Source organism: Bos javanicus, chromosome 26 (assembly GCF_032452875.1).
Source record: "Bos javanicus breed banteng chromosome 26, ARS-OSU_banteng_1.0, whole genome shotgun sequence".
Taxonomy (NCBI): domain Eukaryota; kingdom Metazoa; phylum Chordata; class Mammalia; order Artiodactyla; family Bovidae; genus Bos; species Bos javanicus.
In genome coordinates, this window is record NC_083893.1 from 14885793 (window position 1) to 14906967 (window position 21175).

At 44.7% G+C, this 21175-nt stretch overlaps 1 protein-coding gene across 5 annotated transcripts in view; it reads right to left on the reverse strand.

Moving 5' to 3' along the window:
* Window positions 1-21175, reverse strand: part of MYOF (myoferlin) — a 178939-nt gene that overhangs the window by 156998 nt on the left and 766 nt on the right. The gene's annotated exons all lie outside the window — the stretch shown is intronic.

Sequence of the window (21175 nt, forward strand, 5' to 3'; positions counted from 1 at the left end):
CATGCGGCAGACAGAGGGGAGGACGTGGAGGCAGTCTTTGCTTCCTGGGCAAAGGGGAGCTTATTAGTTATAGGGGAACTGACGTCAGGTGGTCTCATTTGTTACCAGGGAAAGGAGTGTGTCCCTCACTGCCCCTTTCAAAAGAACAATCAACACCTGGGGCCTGGGGCAAGCACCTAGGAAGGTCAGTCAGATGACTGGGATACAGGTGAAGTAGGCAAGGGATGGGCAAGGGATGTGCAGAGAGCAAGAGAACAGCCATCTTGAGTGGCCTGTCCATACATCTGCCCCACAAATTTCAACCTTGCTGACTCTACAAATGCATGAGCCCTCTCCCTCCCCACTCTCTGCCTCTGCCTCTTTCTCCATTTATATATACATGTATACTATTGGTTCCCACAAAATGGGACCAACTGGTAACACTAAGTGGCCATGGAAGTAACAACATTACAATGGTAACAGATTTTACATACTTCAAAACCATACATCTCATTGATTCTAACAACCCTGCAAGGAGAAAGCAGGTATTGGTCCAGCTTTTCTGACTGGACTTTCAAATCAGGGAACTCTCCATTTCTCTGAGCTGTTATCAGGGAGACATAAAGCTCAACCACTAAACTCGAAGTCCCTCTTCGATGAACTAGGGAATTTAGACTAGAGGAGCTCTAAGTTTTCCACCAGGTCCAATAGAACCTGAGTTTTATGAAGTCCCCCCAAGTCCTGACTGGTTAGACTGCTGCATCTCACTGAGATAGCCGCAGGAGAAGTGGGGGTGCTATTTACAAAGCTTCCACATGTAACTCAGGTCTTTGGTGAAAGTATTAGTCACTCAGTCATGTTCGGCCAGGCTCCTCTGTCCATGAAATTCTCCAGCCAAGAATACTGGAGTGGGTAGCCATTCCCTTCTCTGAGGATCTTCCAGACCCAGAGATAGAACCCGTAGGCAGACTGCATTGTGGGGAGTCTGCATTCTGCACTGTGGGCAGACTCTTTACTGTCTGAGCCACCAGGGAAGCCCCAGCTCTTTGGTAGGCAAGGTAGACCAGCCATCCATCTAAACTTGACTTCTCATTCAGAAATACTTCTGCATCTTCTCTTGGTCCTTAATTATGCCCCCTTTGTTTTGAGAAATATTTACAAACACAAGACATCCACTATTTGGCCTAAAATTTCAGATTCTCCTTGCCTCCAAGCCTTTCCACACATGGTTAGCAATTATTAAGTGCTGTGAACTAGTCACTGTTCCCAGTGCTTCCCGTGACTGTCTCATTTAATCTTCACACCAACCCTAAGAGGCAAGTTCTATTATGATCATCTCTAGTTACTGAGGAAGAAACCAAGACACAGAGAGGGTAAGCCACTTCTCAGAGGCAACACAGCTAGTGAGTGGCAGAGCAAGGATTCAAACTCTAGAAGATAAAGACACAAAGCAATTTCCAAAATTGGGGGATTAAGATCAGACAGTGACTCCTTAAAGGATGGGACTGTATTTTATTAATATTACTATCCCCCCTGCCAGAGTCATCTCTCCACGATCTGAGCGAGCTGGACTTGATAAGCTCATGTAAGTCTTACGACGCAAGTTGCTTTAGTGATTAAGGGAATAAATGCAAAGTGCTCAACACAGAATCCAGCACAGGGTAAGCACTGAACCACCAGGAACTATTTCTTCTCACAGCACCCAAGCAGCACTCCTTGCAGACTCCAGAGGATTTCCCAGGTGTGGAGCCCTCCCTGGAGGTCAGGGCCCCAGTGACTAAAGCAAGTGGCCTGGGCACAGACCCGGAGGAGCAATTCTGCCACATGGCTCGGTTCCAGGCCTCTGAGGCCTGCCAGAGGCAGCTGACATGTGGGTAGTGCTCCTCCCTGGCAGTGAGCCTGACAGCTAACAGCCTCTGAAAGAACTTTCACAAGAATCAGAAGCAGGGAAACTTCGGAAAGGGCCAACAGGAGACTCCTCTGTCCCTCGGATCTTAGAGGGACTCAGGGGAGCACAGAGTCGGGGGCCCATCCCAGTTGAACTGGCTGAAGGAGCATCCCTGTTTCCCAACTCTGGCTGCACTACTCCTGCAGGAGATGTTGCTAAACGAGTTCGAGGAGAAAGGCGTTTTGGCCAAATGGCAACTGCAACACAAAGTGAGCCTCTTTTGTATATTTCTGAAAGCGTCACTGATATCTGCTGATAAAAGGAAAGCCCAGACAGAAAAGCAGGCTGCTCCACTTTCTGCACCCAGTGCCCCATTGGCCTCTGGAGCTGCCCTTTCAGGTACACAAACTCTTGGATCAAAGTCAAATCCTGCAGGGAGTTGTGGTGAAGCCCAGTCGAGCAGAGTCTGCTTCCTAAAGGCTGACCCTGGGGTGTGCTCCAGCCCTGCCAACCGCCCAGGAGCCCAGGTGGGCCAGGCACCCGGATCAGCTGTCTCAGTGGAGAACTGAGCCGTGTGCCTCTTCAGTGTCTTCGTTTGTGTATGGTAATCCTTTCTGTGCCGGGCACTCTAAGGTGCCTATCAAATCCTATCTAGTGCCTACACAGTCCTACCAAATCCTTCTGAGAGAGTGTTGGGCTGTACCCCACAGGCCTACCAGGCTTGTGCTTGCCCAGCTTCAAGACTGAAGAAAAAGCCCACGGTCAACGACAGAGACTGTTGGTTTAATAGATGGGGGAGCTTACACATCTGAAGTAAGGTCCTGGAGCGACACCCTACTACGTGCCATGCACAGTGGGTAGAGCATGGCGCAGTCTTCCCTCCTAGGGATGAGGAGGGAGGGGAGGGTACCAGTTATAGGGGAATTGACATTGGGTGGGCTCATTAGTTACCAGGGAAACCAGCAGAAAGGCATGCCCCTTTGATAAGAACAATCACCAGCTGGGTCCCTGGACAAGTAAATGGGAAGGTCAGTCAGATAAGTTTAGATAAAACAAGTACTGGTCAAGCAGGGGATGTACAGAGAGCAAGACAACAGCCATCTTGAGTGGCCTGACCATACCTCTACCCTGACATACCCTGCACAACCCTTACAATCTTGGTCTGCCCCTCTTTGGCAATATCCCTGGGGTCAGGTATGTAGAGGGCGCTGCAACCAAACACCACAGATACAGACAGGTCAGCACTGGTTTTCACATTAGAGGAAAATAATCCAATCTCATGAACAGGCTCAGAGGTATGTTAATGGGGAAACATGTCATAGGCTATACATTTTATCACTTATATCCAATTTTCAGGGCTTCCCTGGTGGCTCGGTGGTAAAGACTTTGCCTACCCATGCAAGAGATGTAGGTTCAATCGCTGGGTCAGGAATATCCCCTGGAGAAGGAAATGGCAACCCACTCTAGTACTCTTGCCTGGGAAATCCCACGCACAGGAGCCTGGCAGGCCACAGTCCATGGGGTATAAGAGAGTCAGACATGACTTAGTGACCAAACAATGACAACCACCCAATTGTCACACAAACATTGTACATATGCTTTTATTGTTTTAATATTTATGTTGCTGTGCGAGGTCTTAGTTGCAGTACATGAATTCTCAGTTCCCGCATATGACATCTAGTTCCTTGACCAAGGGTGGAACCCGGGCCCCCTGCATTAGGGGTGCAGAGTCTTAGCCACTGGACCACCACAGGGAAGTCCTACCTGTGCTTTTAGCAACAAACTTAAAAAGCAAGCAGTGTAACACTTCATAGGTAGTTATACCCTGGCAATTTCACTAGATAATTTTCTTCACAACCAGAACATCAGGGCAAAAGTACGGCTAGCACAATAACTTTCATAAATACAGACCTCAATTAACAGAATTAGAATGTAACATTCACTGAGACAGAATTTTACTCTCTTTAAAATTACCCTCATCTCCACCAAACATAATCTAATCAAGACTAATTTGTTTGCAAAACAAGTCTGGTCAATTGACCACAGCAGCTCCTCCAAACTGGCTGCGGTGTAACTCCTCAGAAGGAGTGTCAGACTGAATTCCCAAAAGGCCTCTCAGGGCCACGAAAGCCACGCCAAAGACCTGCTATCAGGCTCCATCTCAGGGGAGTTCTCTGTTCTAGAGGTCCCCAAGATATTGAGATTCCTGCACATGACGGAGAGTCTTTGCCATTCACCTGCTAAGGTGGCTCAGAACCCAAGAGTCTCCAATTTCTGGCAGAACCAGGCAGAGAGAAAAGAAAAATGATTCAATTCTACCCACAGGTGTAGTTTACAAAATTGTTGTAAGTCATAACTAACTTAAAGGGAAGGGCTTCCCTCTACCTGGAGAACACAGATCAAAACCAGTAACACTCCAGACAAAACCCATAGACATTATAACCATATTCACCAGTTCACTCAATAACCAATCCTTTTGTTAACTTCTATGAAGCCATCAGGTTTTCTATTAGAATCCTTTAATTTTTTACACAGTTCAGCAGTATGATCTGAAATTTATTAGAGGCCTACACCTGTCAAAACATCCTTCCTATGAATCTTCTTGAAGACAAAGCACTTTTGCAAAAGCATCAAGTAAAACAATGCTGCTGCTGCTGCTGCTACTGCTAAGTCGCTTCAGTCGTGTCCGACTCTGTGTGACCCCATAGACCGAAGCCCACCAGGCTCCCCTGTCCCTGGGATTCTTCAGGCAAGAACACTGGAGTGGGTTGCCATTTCCTTCTCCAATGCATAAAAGTGAAAGTGTCCGACTCTTAGCGACCCATGGACTGCAGCCCACCAGGCTCCTCCGTCCATGGGCTTTTCCAGGCAAGAGTACTGGAGTGGGGTGCCATTGCCTTCTCTGAGTAATACAATAACTTCATAAATGACAAAAAAGTAAAAAGGCACAGTTAAACACCTGATCACAATGTAATTGATAAGGAAACAGTTACAAGAGTTAAGATTGATTATAATCTTAACCCTTGAAAACCTCAGTCTCTGGCAAAATCCAAGAAGTAATTGTGCATTTCCTGATTGAAAAACTTAATGCTTCGGTCTCCCTCTTGTAAGCAGGCAAAGGTAGATAAACTTAGACCTGCCCGGCAATTAATGTTCCAATATTTTATCCTATTTGAAATGACCCATGAACACTCGTCTTTCAACTTTAGTTTCAAGCCTAAAATCTTCAAGTCACTAAAATCTGGAGAGACTATTTCAGATAGACATTCCCAAAGTATAATTATTTCTATAGAATTTACCTAAAAGTTATTTTTACTCCTTTACTCTTAAAGATCACATAAGATTAAAGTTCCAGAGAGGCCAGATAGATAATTGACATATAAAAGGCACATGAGGAATACCAATTCCTTCTAGAAAGCTGACTCAACCAATTACCAAAGCCTCCCTTTAATACAACAGCAGTCATTAGAGGCCATTTTTCTATAGATCTCTTGGCAGCCCCCATTCACCAAGGACAGCCCACTGCGTCCCCTCATACTAGCGGATAGCCGCCTCAGAATTTCCCCATCACTTCTGGGATGACCCCCTCAACTTTTGGGCCCCACACGCTCGTGGACGACGCCCACAACTTTCCATTCCCTGTCCTGTATTTCCCAACATCTCGGCACTCATGGGAGTTTCCTCAGTCTCCTGGCTGCTGTGCCAGTTGTTGGGCTGAACCCTGCAAGCCCACAAAGCCTGTTGCTTGCCCAGCTTCAAGACTGAAGAAACAGCCAGAGTCAACAACAGAGACATCAGTGGTTTAATGAACCAGGGAGCGTTCACGTTTGAAGTAAGGTCCTGGAGCAACACCCCACTGTGTGCAGCAGACAACAGGCAGAATATGGCAGCAGCCTTGACTCCCAGGGCTGGAACTGAGGCCAGGTGGGCTCATTAGTTACCAGGGAAACTGCAGAGGGGCAGGCCCCTCACAGCCCCTTTGATAAGAACAATCACCAGCTGGGACCTAGGGCAAGTAGTAGGATGGTCAGTTGTGTGCATAGGGTACAGGCGAAGCAGGAACTGGTTGGGCAGGGGATGTACAGAGAGCAAGAGAACAGCCATCTTGAGTGGCCTGACAATACACTCACCGTTACATACCCTGCACAACCCTTACAATCTTTGTCTGCCCCTCTTCAGCGATATCTCTGGGGTCAGGTATGTAGATGGCACTGCAACCAGATACCACAGATACGATACAGACAGCCACTGTGGTTTTCACTAAAGATGGCTGTTGTCTTGCTCTCTGACCATCCCCTGCTTCACCTATATCTTACTCACCTGACTGACCTTCCTAGGTACTTGCCCCAGGCTCCAGCTAGCCATTGTCCTTATCAAAGGGGCAATGAGAGACACGGCCTCCTAGGTTTCCCTGGTAACTAGTGAGCCCACCTGACATCAATTCCTCTATAACTGGTAAGTTCCCCTCCCTCTCTCATCCCCTGGAGCAAAGACTGCCAACACATCCTTCCAGGCACCCGCTGCATCAAGGTGGTGAGTGTTACTCCAGGACCTGGCTTCAGACTCCGTTAAACTCCATGTCAACTCCCCTCTCCATTAAACCACTCATGTCTCTGTTGCTGACTCTGGGGTCTGTCTTCACCCTTGAAGCTGGGCAAGGCCTGTGGGTGTGGTCAACAGGGAGGTACTAATATCTCCATTTTGCAAATGAGACTGAGGTTCAGGGATGCTAACTGACTTGCTCAGGATCACACAACTACTAAGTGGGAGAGCTCAGCTTCAGCCCCAAGCCTGCCTCGTTTCCAAACCTGTGCTCTTCATCACCACCTCAGGCTGAGGGTGCCGGTGACCTGCCACATTTTCACCACTTACCAGCTGCATGACCTTGGGCACTGACTCCAACTCTCTATACCTAGATTTCCTCATTCATAAATATTGGGACCTAATGCCCAGAAGAAATGGGTACCAAATCTGGGGGTTCATAATATGCCAGGGATTCTTCAAAGGGCTCTGTATGTCACCTGTTGCTATTATTATCCTTATTTATGCCCACTGGCACAATACAATTAAGGAGCTTCTCCAGCCTCACCTACTAGTAAGAAATCCAGAATCTCCATGCAGGTGTTCTAGCTCCTAAGACTCTTAAACTCTCATACCTCTGCCTGGCATGTTTCTGAGACATAATTTGCTAGTCAGTTAAGCCTGGTGCTCTGCAGATTCACTTCGGACCCTGCTTGAGGAGATAGGCATTCCAAGAGTTTCAGAGGGCTTCCCTGGTGGCTCAGTGGTAAAGAATCCACCTGCCAATGCAGGAGATGTAAGAGACGTGGGTTTGATCCCTGGGTCAGAAAGATCCCCTGGAGAAGGAAATGACAACCCACTCCAGTATTCTTGACTAGACAATTCCATGGACAGAGGAGCCTGGTGAGCTATAGTCCAGTTCAGTTCAGTTGCTCAGTCATGTCTGACTCTGTGACCCCCAAGGACCGCAGCACGCCAGGCCTCCCTGTCCATCACCAACTCCAGGAGTTTACCCAAGAGCTACAGTCCATGGGGTGGCAAAGTGTCCGACAGGACTTAGTGACTAAAACAAAGTTTTAAAGCAGTTTCAAAAGGGCTCCTCAAGGCCTCAGTGTCCTGCAGAGGTGCATGTAAAAGGCCTTGTTGCAGCGCTGAGGATCAAAGGAGAGAGAATGAAAGTGTTAGGACACAGGGGACACGCCTCTGTGTAGGATTAGAGTCAGAATCATAAACATGGATCCATGCTCTCTGGGCGTCTGACTCCAAGAAACTGTTATCAAGAGAAAATAGTCACAGAAAAGAATTTTGAAAATAAGCACAAAGCTTTGAATCAAAATCTTGCTAACTCCATCCTTACCCTCCTGGGCAATAATTTTAGCTGAATTATGATGCTCAGCCTCAGGTCTCGGTGTTCCATAATTAATCATGTCTTTAAATGAGACTTGTGCCATTGCCAGCACTGCACCCAGCCCTCCTCTCCATGTTGAGAATGGCTGTGGCCCCTGGGCTCTTGAGCCAGCAAGGCTGATCAGCTGCTGCAGGTATGAGGGAGACCTGGGAATCGGGGGTGTCTGTGCATGGCTGCTTGGTAGTGGGAGGGCCTGGAGGGTAGAAACGCAAGAGAGATGCCAAGCACAAAGAAAGCCAGACACCCACAATGCAGTGGGAAGGCGCCTGGGCGAAAGTCTTGGTCTGGGCTTCTGGTCACTGCCTTTTCCTGGTCACCCTGCTTTGGCAACTCTTGTCCTCTCTGAGACTCAAGGTCCTCATCTGTGAAAGGGGTATAAACAATCACGTCCTGGACACCTGCTACAGTTATGAAGAACAAACACAAGTAAGCCCAAGAAACGGCTCTACACTGTAAGTGCCCTAGGAGGAGGCTCCTTCCTCAGGCCATGTCACATCTGGAGGCCATCTTAACCTACCCTGGGACAAACTGGAGGTCATCTGGGGCCTGGAACAAGGCCTCTGAAGTCTGAAGTGTCTGGCTCCAAGGAACCACTGCCCCAGGCCCTATCGCTGGTCTGATTGGATGCCCTCAGGGCTGAATTTGCCCAAGGAAACAGAACCTGGATTGTCAGGTTTAGGGATCTAAGTTACCCCAGGGTAGGTCAAATGCAGGTGTGACCAAAAGCCAGTGTCACCACAGAAGAGTGAATGTTACAGCCTCAGGGTGGGCCCCGTAAGCCAGCCCCACCTCAAACCTAGTCTGGGGTCTCGAACAAGGCAACTTATTCTCCCCAACACTTGGCCTCTTCAGCTATAAAATGAGGGATTTCAATTTTTTTTTTTTTTTGGTGTGAAATAAATGCATCTATGTGAAGCTTTAGTGCAATGTTTCATAGCTGGTCATCAATATAATCTGAAAAAATAATGCTTCCTTTCCAAGAGATTAAACTTCTTTAACTCTGAATTCACTGAACTCTTCCTGGACCTACAGCTAGACTATAAGCTGCATGCATGCAGCGGTCAAGTCTGGCTTGTTTCCCATCCGACTTGCAGTGCTGAGACCACAGCCTGGCCAAGTACACTCTTGACCAAGATCTGCTGAATGAGTTTATGCTTAAGAGGAGCAGTGGGAAGAAACAGAAGGAAAAAAGAGGGTGGAGAGAGACAGGGACTGCCCAGGCAGTGAATTCCAACAACGAGGAGAGGTAACCACAAGGAAAATTTTTTTCTTTTTTTTAAATAATGAAAGAGAGATAAGGGAAGGGATTAAAATAAAAAACAAAATGTAAGTTATCCTATTGCAATGATAAGATGATGAAAATAAAAATCCAGAAAACTAAGGTAATGAGAAGTGGAAACTCACCCTGCCGTTTAGGATCTTACTATTTTATATAAGATAAGAGTTGTGATCTCCACTAATAAAATGGCTCCCACTTGACTCTCAGAGGAACTGATTCACTGAGAAATTATGTTAGCTCTGAGCTTCTGAATCACAGCACAGTCCTAAAGACTTATGTACCCTGTGGAAACTCACCACAGGCGAGCCGGGTTTTGTTTTTTCTTTTTTTTTTTAAGTTCTTTTGTTCTTGGTACACAGTCTTCCTCTCTTAGACTGAGTTCAGATGACCTGGCAGACAAAACAACTCAATTTGTTCAGAGGAGGGAGGAAGGATCATAATCTGACTTGGATATTTAAGGCACACATTGTGTTTTTTCTGTGTAATTACAGTGACCTCCAAGAAGACACACTGGAGGCTTTGGAATCAGAGTTCAGGGTTGAATTCTAACCTGTCTCTGCCTCAGTTTCCTCATGAGTAAAATGAAGATCATAATAATACCTTGTTGCTGTTGTTGTTCAGTCGCTAAGTCACGTCTGACCCTTTGTGACTCCATGGACTGCAGCACACCAGGCTTCCCTGTTCTGGGCTATTTCCCAGAGTTTGCTCAAACTCATGTTCATTGAGTCAGTGATGCCATCCAGCCATCTCATCCTCAGTTGCCCCCTTCTCTTCCTGCCTTCAATCTTTCCCAGCATCAGGGTCTTTTCCAATGAATCGCCTCTCTGGATTGGGTGGCCAAAGTACTGGAGCTTCAGCTTCAGCATCAGTCCTTCCAATGAATATTCAGGGTTGATTTCCTTTAGGATTGGCTGATCTCCTTGCAGTCCAAGGGACTCTCAAGAGTCCTCTCCAGCACCACAGTCCAAAAGCATCAGTTCTTCAGTGTTTAGCCTTCTTCATGGTCCAACTCTCACATCCATACATGACTACTGGGAAAAAACCATAGCTTTGACTATACAGACCTTTGTCGGCAAAGTGATGTTTCTGCTTTTTATGGCAACCCATTCCAGTACTCTTGCCTAGAAAATCCCATGGACAGAGGAGCCTGGTAGGTTACAGTCCATGGGGTTGCAAAGAGTTGGACATGACTGAGCGACTTCACAGGTTATCATAGCTTTCCTTCCAAGTAGTAAGCGTCTTTTAATTTCATGGCTGCAGTCACCACACACAGTGACCTTGGGGCCCAAGAAAATAAAATCTGTCACTGCTTCCACTTTTTCCCCTTCTATTTGCCATGAAGTCATGGGACCAGATGCCATAATCTTAGTTTTTGAATGTTGAGTTTTAAGCCAGCTTTTTCATTTGTATCTTTCACCCTCATCAAGAAGCTTTTTAATTCCTCTTCATTTCCTGCCACTAAAATGGTAATATCTGCATGTCTGAAGCTGTTGACATTTCTCCCAGCAATCTTGATTCCAGCTTGTGATTCATCCAACCTGGCGTTTCACAAGATGTACTCTACATATAAGTTAAATAAACAGGGTTACAGTATACATCCTTGTACTCCTTTCCCAGTTTTGAACCAGTCAGTTTTTCTATGTTTTGTTCTAACTGTTGCTTCTTGACCTGCATACAGGTTTCTCAGGAGACAGGTAAGATGGTCTGGTATGCCCACTCTTTAAGAATCTTCCACAGTTTGTTGTGATCCACACAGTCAAAGACTTTAGCGCAGTCAATGAAGCAGAAGTAGATGTTTTTCTGGAATTCCCTTGCTTTTTCTATGATCCAACAGACATTGGCAATTTGATCTCTGGGTCCTCTGCCTTTTCTAAATCCAGCTTGTACATCTGGAAGTTCTTGGTTCACATACTGTTGAAGCCAAGCTTGAAGGATTTTGAGCATTATCTTGCTAGAATGTGATATGAGGACAATTGTGTGGTACTTTGAACATTGTTTGGCATTGCTCTTCTTTGGGACTGGAATGATAACTGACCTTTTCCAGTCTGTAGCCACTGCTGAGTTTTCCACATTTGCTGGCATATTGAGTGCAGCACTTTCATAGCATCATCTTTTAGGATTTGAAATAGCTCATCACCTCCACTAGCTTTCTTCATACTATTGCTTCCCAAGGCCCACTTGACTTCACACTCCAGGATGTCTGGTTCTATGTGATACTTCCTGAAAACGATGTGAAGATGAAATGGATAATACGTACAGGTCTGAGCACAGAGTGAGAATTTAGTAAATGGTGGTGGTGGAGTAACTGGTTGTTACTCACCGTGCCGACATCTCCAGAAGGCCTAAGCAGCAACCAACACTTAAAGCACTTCCTACATGCTTTCTCTTTTGTAATTACTTTCCGAGTTTTGGACTTTATCCTTTCCATTTTACAGATGAGACAACTGAGGTAAGAGATGCTGGGAACAGTGAGTGGGAGGACATGGTGAACTCTTAGCCACAGAGGCTGTTCTGTTCTCTGTGTTGTCCAACACAGCTGCCAACAACCTCATGTATCCATGAATATTTGAATGAAATAATATTAGCAATTCAGTTCATCAAGTCACACTGACCACATTTCAGTGATCACTACCCACACGTGTCTCATAGCTCTGTTAGAGACAGCAGATCTTGGACATCACCACTATCATAGAAGGGACTATAAGACAGCAGTGCTCTAGACAATCAAGCACACAGTAGGCACACAAAGACATGTCTGCCAAATGAAGTAAAAAACACTTAGTAAAATGATCTATTTTATTCTCACCGTAATGACTAGCTGTTCTGACAAAATACGAACCCAACTAGAGCTCCCTTCTAGGTTGTAGCTTCACCTTCTAAATGGAGAACAGGCAATTCTCTGGCAGTCCAGTGGTTAAGACTCAGAGCTTTCACTGCCAAGGGCCTAGGTTCAATCCCTGGTTGGGGAACTCAGATCCTATAAGCAGCACAGCCAGAAATAAACAAATTAATTAAATAAAAGGAGAGCAAACAGGTTCTGCCTCAACTGTCTTCATTCAATTTGAAAACATTTATTTAGTCCCTAAACTAACCTACTAATTTTTCACTTTGCAATGTGCAAAGGTAACAAAACTTCAGGAGGCAAGATGGCATTAAACATCTATTTTTAGTCCAGGTACCTTAAATACTCATTTGACTTTTATAACCTTCAGGGGTAGGTCTTATAACCACTTCACAGCTAGGAAAACTGAGATTCAGAGAGGTTTCTTGCCATTGATTAGACCAAAGCCCTAATATCAAGGTCAGAGGTAGGCTAGGACTCCCCCGCCTTCCAGTTTCCTTTGAGATGCAGCTTAATGGATCCCAAATAGCATGTGGAAACTCTGAAGGACTACACACTCAGGATCAGTTTTGTAGTTTGTGGGCACAGGGATCTGGTATCATTTGGTCCCATCTGCTTCCCCTGGCCTGTGAGATCCTAAACTGAATGACTGAAGGGAGGAGTCAGAATCATTCATTCAACACCACTAATTGGTCGTCTACTATCTGCCAGGCACTGAGCAAGGTGTTGAAGAAGGAGACATGGCCCCTGTGCTCAAGAAGCTTCTAGTCTCTGGAGGAAGCAGACAGAAATCAAATAAGCCAGTAAATACACAACTGCATATTCCACTAAGTGCCACGAAGGAGTGTAGAAGGTTAGGGGAGAGGATGACAGGGCACCTGATCTGGGGCTACTCTGATCTCCTAGGATGTTCTGGGGGCAGAAGCAGGGGGCCCTCTGGTTCCAGCCTTGCCCTGGGGAGTCCAGGCCAACTGGGAGACCTGGCACTGCAGGGAACCAAGGCTATTTTCTACTTGCCTTCTGCTCTGCTATGGCTGCCAGCACAACCTTAGCTACACAGCCACTGGTCAAGAGGCCACCAGGCTCTTGAGCTGCTGCTGGGCCCTGACAGGCAGGCTTCTGGTCACAGGAGGGCTGCCTCATGGCTGGCCACTAAGGCTGCAAAAACACTATGAATTAATGAGGCAAGTATGAGCTGACAATCCAAGTCAACAGAGAGTTCCTAAGAATCTACTGTTCACACCCATTAGGATGACTATTATCCCCCAAAAAACAAACCACAGAAACAAACAAAAAAACAAAAAAAACACAGAAAATACAAAATGGTGGTAAAAATGTGGAGAAGATGGAACCCTTTTAGCACTGTTTGTGGGGATGTAAAATAGTACAGCCACGATAGAAATCAGTATGGTGGCCACCTTGAGCAAATCTGAGTTCCCTGCAATTACATAACTGCTGACACTCCCAGGTGGCTCAGTGGTAAAGAGTCCGCCTGCCAATGCAAAAGACACAGGAGACCCGGGTTCAATCCCTGAGTTGGGAAGATCCCCTGGATAAGGAAATGGCAACCCAGGCCAGTATTCTTGCATGGGCAACCCATGGACAGAGGAGCCTGGCGGGCTGCAATCCGTAGGGTCTCAAAAGACAAGACTTAGTGATTGAGCACACACACAGACAGGACACCTTACCCCTTAGATGGTGGAACAACTGAGTCCTGAGAGAAGGACCTTCTACGAGACCACAGTTCAGTTTGGTTGAGGAAATACTCCTCATTGGACTTCTGGGAGAATGACAAAATGTGTCTTTGCTATCACTTTCCATTTCTGTGCTTTTCTTCTACCTCTCTGGACCTCCCTCTCCAGTCTCAGGCAGGTAAAGCCCTCAGGTCGCCGCTGGCAGGGCTGCCCCACCTAGCCCTGCAGGCCTGCACAGGCTGAGCACTCCCTAACCCTAATCCTATTTCACAGAAGAGAGTGAGAAAGCATGGTCCAGCTAGCCTGCCCAGTGCAGTTTTCTTATTAATTTAATTCAGTTGGGCTGCTTCCTTAGTACTGTTCACATTAGTTTCTTCCTTCTCATTCTAGCCATGAAATGAGCTCCCTCTGTCTTAGAAAGCGCTTGTCTCAACTAGTACACCCCTCACTTAGTCTTGTTGTTGTTCAGTCACTTAATCATATGCAACTCTTTGTGATCCCATGGACTGCGGCATGCCAGGTTTCCCTGTCCCTCACCATCTCCCAGAGTTTGCTGAAGCTCATGTCCATTGAGTCAGTGATGCCATCCAACCATTTCATCCTCTGTACCCCCGACTTCTCCTCCTTCCCTGAATCTTTCTTATACCTGACTAGAACTAAAACATCCACAATGCTACCTAATGGCTCCCAACTGGTTTATGAGTAAAACATAACCCTAATCACACCAATTACTCCTTGATCAACCTCACCCCACAGGACAGGGGCTCCCTGGCCCTTTCTGATATTTTTCCAAACCTGGAATGTCTTTCTTTTCATTATTTCTGTCATCCTTTAAGACCACTCAAGGACACCGTCTCCATGAAGATTTCCTCTCTTTCATGCCTATTCTGGTTTGTAACTCATTCTTGTGTTCCAACCAGCTGGTTCCCTAGACACAGAAGACAAACCATGTGATATGTATTTTTCTAGACTTAATTTCTGTTATACTGTCTGGCACATTTTAGGGCTCCATAAAAGTAAACGTTATCAAATAGGGAAGGAAGTTTAGGAATTCCCATGTGCAATTATATATATATATTCATTTAACCCTCAAACATCCCCGCAAGGTAGGAGATATAATAACTCCTAGTTGAACTATAATAACTCTGCAGCTGAAAGTTTTAATTCATTAGCTCATGAGCACTTAGAAAGTAAGAGGTGAAAATTGGAATGCTCATTCCTAAGCCTCCCTGGCTCCAAAGCCCAGGGTTTTTGCATCTTCATGTCCAATAAGCTTTTACCCTAATGCTCAAGGCCAAGTTTGCTGATAAAGCTTAAATGTCTAAGCAGCTGTTTCTAAGAGAAAACTGCTCAGAGTCTCTCAAAGCACACCCCCTACTCAACAGAACAGCTGTTCAAAAGGACTTACAAAGTAAAGTAATCACTGCCAAATTATGGCAAACACATTCTGTCTTACAGACCACTGAACGTTTCATGCACAAATTTTCAACATAAAACTGGCAGCTTCACAGTTTTATGTTGGATCCTTTCCCAGTCAGGATCAAGGAAGCAAAAAGTAGTATGATACTGATTTGCCCTTGGGTAGCAGGTGCTAGGGACTCGGTGTTCAGAAATGTATGAAGTGGCCTTTGCCAAGCCTAATCCACAAAGCATCTGAGAGAATAATAAATGTAATTCTTCCTGAAAGAAGAGAGAATGGTGGACTTCTGACCATTTCAAGACCAAGAATTAATGACTTTATTATCTTACATCTCCTGCCAGGGCATTGTTTCCAGGGTCAATCTTTAAAACATATATTTCAACATCTGTGATATGATAGAGTGGCAGAGGACATAAAAACTCCATGACTTCTTTTTTTGTTAATCATTTATTTATTTATTTTTGACATTGCTGGGTCTTTGTTGCTGCTCTGGCTTTTCTCTAGTTGTGAAGAGTGGGTGTTACTCTCTGGTTACAGTGCATGGGCTTCTCATTGCAGTGGCTTCTCTTGTTGCAGAGCGCAGGCTCTAGGGTGCCCAAGCTCAGTAGTTGTGGCTCCTGGGCCCTGGAGCACAGGCTCAGTAGTTGCGATGCATGGGCTTAATTGCTCCTCAGCATGTGGAATCTTCCCAGACCAGGGATCAAACCCATGTCTTGTGCATTGGCAGGTGGATTCTCTACCACTGAGCCACCAGGTCATCCCCCACCTCCTGCGTCATGCCTCTGTGGCAGAGCCAGATCCCATGGGGATGGAGAGACCCACTAGCAAACCCCAACCAATCAAAGACCAGCACCCCTGGACATACCTTAAGGGCATACACTTAAGATTTGTTGTGCAGGAGGAAAACAAGTCACACTGATTTGTTTTTCAAAGGTAATTGTGGCTTTGTAAATAACTGAGAGTCTATAAAATACGCCTTTGGAAAGTGTACCTTTCAGAGTTTCCATGCCTTGATAAGGTGGGGCCACTTTCCACAGATAGTGAGTCTCCAAACCCTGTTCTCCCAGAACTGATGGGGATGATTCAGTACCTTGAACACTTTTGCTTTCCAGAGTGTTTTGTAAAAACGACGCAGTAGTTCTAGCAGAGTACCAGTGTGGCATGGTTGTCAGTTTGTGCCAGTGGGAATCTTTGACTAGCCCTACAGTATGGGCTTCCCTGGTAGCTCAACTGGTATAGAATCTGCCTGCAATGCACGAGACCCTGGATTGATTCCTGGGTCGGGAAGATCCCCTGGAGAAGGGATAGGCTACCCATTCCAGTATTCTTGGGCTTCCCTGGTGGCTCAGATGGTAAAGAATCCACCCACAATGCGGGAGACCTAGGTTCAATCCCTGGGTTGGGAAGATCCCCTAGAGGAGGGCATAAGGCAACCCACTCCAGTATTTGCCTGGAGAATCCTCATGGACAGAGGAGCCTGGTGGGTTACAGTCTATGGGGTCTCAAAGAATTGGACATGACTAAGTGACTAAGCATGCACAGCACGGTATGGTCTGGGTAAACCAGGTCACCATGTAGGCCACTCACTAGGTACCTTCACAGATGATAGTGAATGAGACCCGCTGGATCTTTCTCCCATCATACTTCACCATTCCTAATTGGAATTTCGTAGCTTTTCCCTTTACTTTAAATATCACTTTTCTAACTCAACTATTTTTTTCAAATTTTCAAGTAGCTAAGTAGTTTTTGCTAAAAATAGTCAGAGAATTCTCTATTGCATAAATCACAACCTTTGGGGAATTTCACAAATCTACTTCCTTTCAGATAAGCCACCAGAGGCCCATTTTTCAAGAGGAAAAAGGGATTCTCAGAGAGGTTAAGTGGTTTCCTCAAGACTACAAAGTTGATAAGCTCAATGCAGGGGATACCCTAGAAATACCAGGATTTCAGTCTCAAAACATGTCCAGATGAAATAACAAATATCTGGAAAAATAAGCAATAACATGAAAATTCTTTAGTGACATCTGGACTAAGCAGTAGCTGTTCCACAAAGACCTCAAAGAACTACACAAGACCAGAAGTGAGAAAATTCTGGCTAATGGAATGGGCTTGATAAGGACAAATGAGACAACTGTTAGTAGTTGCTACAACTATGCTCTTTCGGAGTCAAATGTTGAATGTGGACACAATGTTGCCACATTGTAAAAGTACAATACAAAAGTGTGCAAGAAAATTTCCTTTCAACCAATCTTTTCAAGAGATTTGACACAGAGGCAGGAGACTAGCCAAATGGAAGTCATCAGCAATAGTCAGCAAGACTGCCTTTAAAAGAAAAGAAATGCACACATATACACACACAGACACACACACACACATACAAACACCAGGGAATCTGTCTTTCAGAAATGTTCACTTTTACAAGGAGATCCACTGTAAGGATGTCCACTGCAGCCTCCTTGCTAACAGGGAGTAGCTACTTACAACTTTTAGCAAAAAATTACAACTTTTTAGCAAACTTACTCCGAGAAGGCAATGGCACCCCACTCCAGAACTCTTGCCTGGAAAATCCCATGGATGGAGGAGCCTGGTAGGCTGCAGTCCATGGGGTCAGGAAGAGTTGGACACGACTGAGCGACTTCACTTTCACTTTTCACTTTCATGCATTGGAGAAGGAAATGGCAACCCACTCCAATGTTCTTGCCTGGAGAATCTCAGGGACAGCGTAGCCTGGTGGGCTGCTGTCTATGGGGTCGCACAGAATCGGACACGACTGAAGCGACTTAGCAGCAGCATTGCAGCAAACTTACAACTCTTCAGCAAAAAATCAGAAAGGATTCAAATCAAACTATTTAGAGTAGTTACCCCTAGGTAGCAAGACTGGAGAGAAAGGAGGGACATGGTGAGAACTGTCACTTTTTAGTTTTATAATCTCCTTTGGATTGTTAGTCGGTTTTGTTTCTACATGCATATATTTTTTAATTAAAAATCTTTAATACTAAACGAACTTTTTTGATATGTGATGTTTGGGGGAATCATAAAGTCTTAGCCTTGGAAGAGGCCTCAGAAGTCTGTCTAATCTAATTTCAACTAGATTAGTCTCACAGCCTGGCTGTCTGTATGAGACTCAAGGGAGAATGGCCAGCACAGACTGACAAGCACTCTGCTCTTACGATTCAGAGTTGGCTTGCAGAACCCAGCACACCCTAAGAATGTGAAAACTCTCTCCTTTTGCACTGCTAAATATCCATGACATCCACACCATAGGGACTTCAGTAATCCTCAGATCCTGCTGGTTCATACAAGGTCTTGAGTTCAGCCTCAGAAGGGGAATGAACATGAGAGATTGAGGTCAACTAAGTCAGTTGGCTGTCAGTACAGCACGTTCCCAACTAAAGTCTACAGGGGGGCTCAGTGTCAACACAGCCATCACCACTAACACTCCCATCACTTAGCCATTCTTCCTACAATCCTACAGCTTGAAAAGAGAAGTGCTGATTACTGCCCGATCTTGCTGTTTTATGTACTCAAGAGGCAAAACTGTTTACAGTTAGTAAACTCAGGGGCTTTCTTTGGTGCTGTCTTGAACCTCTGTTAGGGCTTTTCACATCTTACTCTCCTCATTTCTCACTCATGCCACCCCATGAAGGACATCTGGCTTTGCTCCATTCCAATGGATGGATTTATGGTGATATCAGTATCCTCAATTCCGTCAGAACGTAATGTTACTTAATCTTACCCAGTGCTCAAAATTGGAAGGCATGCCTGGAAAGGGTTTGCTATCACCAATATTTTAGACTATTGAAATAGACTGAAAGCAAGAAAAATGCCATAGTCATTATTATATCTGCTTTAGTGCCTAACGCAATGCCTTTCATACCCTGCTGAGAGCAGTTATTCAATACATGGAACTGTAAAATTATAGAGCCCTAAAACTGAAAGAAATCTCAAGGAGATCAGTTCCCATGATTCCACAACTGAGAAATCTGAGACCTTGGTGGTGAAATCCGCATCATCGGCTGTTCTATGAACATTAGCCAGAGTCCAGATACTCCTACTCTGGAGCTGAGTTGTTTCTTCCATTAGATTGCTTGTCAGGTGAATAAATAAATGACTTTACCATTCGACTTATACAACCAAAGGAGACTAGAAAAGAGACTGAAGCTAAATGACCTAGTAAATGTAATAATTTAGATAACCTATATTGGCCCACATGAACTGAAGTTTTCCACTTTCAGTTGAGTGTTTATGTTCACAGCCTTAGGCAGATGTAATTTTAGTCATGTAAAATTTTTGACCCATACATACTCACTCCAGACAAATAAGTCAGATTTCAATATAGTGTTACATTGTAGTTCCTTTACGATCTGTACGACTTGCCCCATGACATTACCAGATTGAACCCAACATATTTTTACATGTCTTTACATGTCAATGGCGAAGGAAACAAACTTTTCATCTTAGGTCCCAATTATGCAACTGCTTCAGGAAAAAATTTTTAAAAAGCCACAGTGAGATATCTGTCAGAATGGCTGCTATCCAAAAGGCGAGAAATAAAATGTGTTGGTGAAAATGTGGAAAAAGGGAACCTTCATACATTCTTGGTGGGGATGTGAACTAGTCCAGTCACTATGAAAAAGACTATAGAGATTCCTCAAAAAATTAAGAGTAGAACTGCAACATAATTCAGCTATCCCACTTCTGGCATTTATCTAAAGAATAAACAAACACTAATTTGAAAAGACATGTGCACCCCTGTGTTCACTGCAGCATTATTTACAATAGCCAAGATATAGAAATAACCTAAGTGCATACCAGTGGATGAATGGATAAAGAAGATATGGTATATACAGATATGCAATGGAGTATTACTCAGGAATTTTTTTAAATGGTAAAACCTTGCCATTGCAACAACATGGATAGACCTTGAGGGTATTATTATAAATGAAATACATCAAACAGAGAAAGACAAATATTAACACCATATGATTTCACTCATATACAGAATATAAAAAACAAACTAAAAAAACAAATGAACAAACCAAATTAGAAAAACAAAGAAAACCCAAAATATGTAGATATAGAGAACAGAGTAGCGGTTACCAGAAGGAGAGGGGTGGGGAGGAAGGCAAAATGTGTAACCAGGATCAACTGTAATGAAGAATGGAAATTAAATATTTGGTGGGAAGCATGCTGCAGTACATACAGAAGTAGAAATATAATATTATATAAAGCATAAAATGTTACAAACCAATGTAACTGCAATAAAAATAAATTTGGAAATAAAAAAGAAAAAGATGTTTTAAAAGAACACATGCAGGGGAACCCTGGTATAACATGAGTACGTGATATTCACTAACCAGATTCTTAACTACATTGTACATTAAGAATCCAAGTTTTGTCTCCCAAATCTTTTTTAACTAACCAATCATTTGGCAGCTTTGGGTTTCATTTCTCTGCTCATCTCAGAGGGGGAGATTTCAGAAGAGGAACAGAGATAAAATGGACAAAAGAAAGAAGAAAGGCACAGGTTACTCAGAAACTGGAAGGGAGAAGTAGTGAGTTCCCAGAGGAAGAGAGAAACGTGCTGAGGTTTGATCAGGATCCACACACCCATCAGGGCCCCCACTTTTTCTGCCCTCCTCTCTCACTCCCTTTCATTTTTCCTGCCAAGGAGTGAACTGGCAATCTTACCAATGACCTTGGACAAACAGAACCCACTAAAGCTCCTAAATTCAGCTTTAGACACATCACTCCAGCCCAAACTGGAATGACCTACCATGGCTGAGAGTGTGCCATCCCTCCAACCACTCATGTCCCCCTCCATTGCAATGAAATGTCAAGATAAATCACCTGTCAGAATTACAACAAGCCTTTTAAAGATGATCTACTCTACACCCCCCTCATTTGTTTTGCAGAAGAGAAAACTGACATCCAGAGATTTCTAAGTCACTAGGAGCAAGTCCAAACTAGATGCCTAAACTGCAAATTTGCATTGTTCAGAGCTCTTTCCTCTAGGAGCAGTTTAAAAGCTACGGAACACACAAAAAAACACCCTAACTTTGGAGAGATGAACAACTACAAAGAGGCACAAAATAACATGAAACAAACCAAAACAATACCTTTACTCCACCTCCCAGAAGCCCA